At 36.5% G+C, this 5,381-nt stretch overlaps 1 long non-coding RNA gene across 1 annotated transcript; it reads right to left on the reverse strand.

Annotated features, from left to right (window-relative positions):
• Positions 1-1,089: 1,089 nt before the first annotated feature.
• On the reverse strand, positions 1,090-3,746 carry LOC126583259 (uncharacterized). Its single transcript, XR_007609706.1, has 3 exons — positions 3,341-3,746; positions 2,896-2,945; positions 1,090-1,680 (listed from the first exon to the last, which is right to left on the reverse strand). It is a non-coding gene; the product is annotated as an uncharacterized LOC126583259 (long non-coding RNA).
• Positions 3,747-5,381: the final 1,635 nt, after the last annotated feature.

Raw genomic sequence — 5,381 nt, forward strand, 5'->3', positions numbered from 1 at the left:
AAAGAAATGAATTGCAAATTATGACATAATTTATACCTGCTGCATGCAAATCGTGGTATAATGTTTTATACCATCGGTCTTCAATTATCTTTATGACCCACCTTGCACCATGTTTTCTTTCCAATTCATCATTCACTACACGCATCAACTCATATACTGCCCTCATAGTAGGATACACTTCTGTGTCAACGATCCGTAAAACTTTGTAAAGAGGTTCAAACTCTTGACACACATGTTCTGATTAAGTCCAAAAAGCATGATCAAGCACTATACTTTCCACCATATGACCTGTATTTGAGCGGCTCAAATTGTGGTTGGCCCAATCGTCACTAGTGAATAGTTGCTTCAACCGTGCTTTCTTCTTGAGTAGGCTGTCTAATGCAATATAGTTGGTGGCGAATCGAGTGGTAGCTGGACGAATAATTTCTCCTTTGCAAAATTCACGCATCTTTGCCAACAACCAACCGTGATTGTAAATATAATTTGTGATCGTTCTAGCTCTTTTGACCACAGTAGCAACATTCTCTCTCTTCCCCATTGCCTCAAACATGAGATCAATACAATGTGCTGCACATGATGTCCAAAACACATTATGATGCTTCATTAACTTTTTTCCAGCTTTGACAAATGCAGAACCGTTGTCGGTCACGACTTGGACAACATTATGCTCTCTCACATCCATGATTACATCCCTCAATAATTTGTAAATATACTTGTAATTCTTTATATAGTCTGAAGCATCAACAAACTTCAAAAAAAATTTCTTTCCCTTGGAGTATACCATGAAGTTTATGATAGACAATCTGGTCGGGCCGGTCCATCCGTCACACATGATTGTGTAACCATTAGTTTCCCACTTTGACCTCAACTTGTTAACATACTCGCCAATGTCTTTATACTCCATATCCAAATATTTGTTTCTTATCTCATAGGGAGTGGGAGGTTGTACTCCAACACCGGCCTGTTGACATCCCATTACCATATTTTTGAAATGATGTGATGATGCCTTCGTAGTAGGGACATTTTCATAGATAAAGAACTTGCTAATTAGATGCCCCATTCCCTCCTTCACATTAGCTCCAGTGAAATAACTCCAAACACTCTTTTGACGTGCTTTGGATGACTTATATAAACTTGGGGCTATTGGTGGTGTTGGTTGTGATTCTCTAAGACTGCCTCCCCGTCTCATTTGTGCACCACCACTTGTCCCGGAACCTTGTGCTCTATTAGGAATTTTATGAAGGTGTTCTCTTTCCCATGCTGACTGTTTGGAGGCACGTAATGCTTGTTTTAAACTGCGTCGTTCTTCAGGTCCCATGTCATCATCACATTCGTCCTCATCGTCATCATCATCACTGTCAATCGCTTGGCCATAGACTTCTCCCCGTAGCCCAGCTCGAATATTTTCCATTCCCTGTGTTATCTTTTCCTTCTGCTGTTTTTTATTTTTTAATAATGTGCTGATGAATGCCTTCACTTCTGGGGGGACATTATCGCATCGTTGGACATTTTTTGCTGGATCTAATCCACTAAGATGGTACTTAAGTCGTGTCACTCCGTCACTCTTCATTACCCGACCACAATATTTGCAAATTGTGCCATGTTTGTTTCCGTCTATTGGGTATCCATGTTCCCAAGCTGGATCACGTTTAGTAGCTCCACTGGACATCGTAAATGTACCTACATTTATTTTTCATGATAATTAGACAAATATTTTTTGGCCAAAAAATATAGTAGTGATGACGGTTATATAAGGGTGCGTTTGGTACGCAGACGGGACGGGACGGAACGGAACGGAACGGGACGGGACGGGACGGAACGAAGGTGTAAATTTTTAAAAAGACATGGGGTATATTTGTCTTAAAATGGTAAAACATTGTGTTCCACAGACGTGGAACAAACCCGTTCCAGGGGGGGAGGTGGAACGCAAAAACACCCAAAATCTGTCCCGTGGAACAGCCCGTTCCACCCATTTTTGGCGCACCAAACGCGGGACGGAACGCCTCGTCCCGTCCCGTCCCACGTACCAAACGCACCCTAAGAGAACCTAAATAATAAAGTTATTCTACAGAAGAATTAAATATGAAGTAAAGAAAATGATTGTAAAAATTTAAGTAATTAAAAAAATAATATGGAATAATAAAACCTAATATTAATGAATAATAATCCAATTTGATAAAAAATTAATCCTAATATAAATGATGAATAATATTCCTTTTTGATAATAATCCTAATATAAATAATCCTAATATAAATGATGATAATTATTTTTCATGAAAATAATCCTCATATAAAACATAGTGATGAATAATATTCCTTTTTGATAATAATCCAATTTAATAATAATCCACTTTAATAATAATCCAATTTAATGAATAATCCAATTTGATAATAAAAAAAAACCTAATATTAATGAATAATAATCCTATTTGATAAAAAAATAATCCTAATATAAAACATAGTGATGAATAATAATCCAATTTGATAATAATCCAATTTAATAATAATCCAATTTAATGAATAGTCCAATTTGATAATAAGCCAATTTAATGAATAATAATCCAATTTGATAATAATCTAATTTAATGAATAATAATCCAATTTGATAATAAAAAAAACCTAATATTAATGAATAATAATCCAATTTGATAATAAAACCTAATATTAATAAAATAAGAAATAACATTAAACATATTAAAATTATCCTAGGGAATAATTATACAGCATTACTTAATTACTTAAAAAAATTAACATGTAATTGTTAACATTACTTAACTACTTACAAAAATTAACATGCAAGTATTAATTACTTAAAAAAATTAACATACGAGTCCACACAAATTTATTCGTTGTTGTATAAATTACAATAATATAAATATAAGTTTGTAAACTTACCTTAAATATGGAACCCTTTGTGTTCAAGCTTTGGAATGGATCTGGAATGGCTTTGAAAATGGTAAGGGAAATAAAATAATAAATAACATTAAACATATTAAAATTATCCTAGGGAATAATTATACAACATTACTTAATTACTTAAAAAAAATTAACATGTAATTGTTAACATTACTTAATTACTTACAAAAACTAACATGCAAGTATTAATTACTTAAAAAAATTAACATGTAATTTGTTAACATTACTTAATTACTTACAAAAACTAACATGCAAGTATTAATTACTTAAAAAAATTAACATGTAATTTGTTAACATTACTTAATTACTTACAAAAACTAACATGCAAGTATTAATTACTTAAAAAAATTAACATACGAGTCCACACAAATTTTTTTGTTGTTGTATAAATTACAAGAATATAAATATAAGTTTGTAAACTTACTTTAAATATGGAACCCTTTGTGTTCAAGCTCTGGAATGGATCTGGAATGACTTTGAAAGGGGTAAGGGAAGAAGAAGAAACGAAAATGCTCTAAATGGCTCTGATACTCCACCTCTTGAAAGAATATCACAATGGCAGCTTTGAAAGAATATCACAATGGCTCTGATACTCCACCTTTTAAAAGAATATCGGCACACGGTTTTGAATGAAACCACCATCCATGGTTTGAAAAGAATACAAGTTATAATTGTAAAAGTGGTTTGAAATTGTCAAAATAATTGTAAAACTTGTCAGGAATCCTGAGTGAGTCATGTGTCCTCCTGACAGGAGGAACCCACACACACACACAACGCACGCAACCACACACGCACACAACGCACGCACACAAACATCTCACACGCAGACACGACCTCTGTCTCTCTCTCTCTCTCTCGATCCTTCTCGATATCTCTTCTCCCTTCTCCCAAACACACACACACACACACACAGATCTCTCGATCTCTCTTCTCCATTCTCCGATCTCTCTTCTCCCTTCTCCCAAACACACACACACACACAGATCTCCGATCTTTCTTCTCCCTTCTCCGATCTCTCTTCTCCCTTCTCCCAAACACACACACACATACACACAGATCTCTCGATCTCTCTTCTCCATTCTCCGATCTCTCTCTTCCCTCTCCTTTCTCTCTGCACCGAGACCCACACACACACCACGACCTTCTGCTCCTTCTTCTCCTTTCTCTCTGCACCGAGACCCACATACACCTCTCATTTCTCTCTGCACCGAGACCCACACGCACACCATCGCACCTGCTCCGGCGAGTTCCTTCAATTTCTTCGGTTAGGTAAGCTTTGGGTTTTTCATTTTATGTTCTAGATCGAAGCTTAGATATGAAATTGAAGTTCTATCTCGTCTTTTTGCAAGGATTTTGGGATGAAATCGACTTGGGAATAGGCACACCCATCTCCGGCGAGGCTGTGGGTGTCGAAGAACTTTCCGAACACCTCCGGCCGTTTCACGGCAAACGGACGTTATAAAAACGTTCCTCTCGTCTTCTATTTCATGTTCATACCTAGATCGAAGTCTAGGGGGTTGTTTTACAGTCGGCCGGAGCTGTAGAAGCTCCGGCGTTCGTCTCCGACATGCACAGTTCCGATATTATCGATATTATCGCGAAATTTGTCCGAAAACCCCTTGGATACCAGTTAAAATATCGTCTTGGGCAAATTTTGATAATATTGGCGATATATCGTCGATATTATTGATATTTTCTTTCATGGGTGAGACCTATCCAGAGGACGAGCGCAGTCAAGGGCGACACGGGGGTTACGACCCTTCGACATATCAGTGAGTGAGCTTTTGGTTTTCAGTATATACTTATATACGTATATACTTGATATTTTCCCAAAAAATACGTTTGAATGAAAGTATGCCTTGAAATGTCATGCATATAACTTTATGTTCAGTATGTGAATTAGTATATGTTGCATAATATATAATTGTGGTGCTGTGGACGCTCAGGTAAGCCAAGTGAGTTTATGGATTGTGAATGTGAATAACGTTTGTGATTAATTGAGAAGTATAGAGCTCATAAACCTGCACCCCGGGTGATTGTGAATTACTAGAGATAGAGTACAGGCCTGTATGTAATATCACCTCCCGCACCATATGCTCACTTTGGATCCAATTTAGGTGCACTGTCTTGTCGTACAGACCATTATAGGTGGTTTCGACTCATAGGTGACTAGCGATTTATCGCCCAGTTATTATGAGAGCGTAGTATTTAGCATAATTATATTACCCCTAGTTTTATCGTACAGACCCTTTTAGTGGTTCCGACTTGTGTGCAATGTAGTGTCGTATAGGTCATTTGTAGTGACTCCGGCTAGATTGACTAATGAGCTATGAATTCAGCCGTACAGACTTCTTCAGGGGTTCCGGCTAATATGTTATTTTCCATAAATTTATTCTCACATGAATTACTTATTCTGTTTATATCTTGGCATGGCAAATTTATGAATATGGTTATGTGAAGCATGA

This window comes from Malus sylvestris, chromosome 9 (genome assembly GCF_916048215.2).
Source record: "Malus sylvestris chromosome 9, drMalSylv7.2, whole genome shotgun sequence".
Taxonomy (NCBI): domain Eukaryota; kingdom Viridiplantae; phylum Streptophyta; class Magnoliopsida; order Rosales; family Rosaceae; genus Malus; species Malus sylvestris.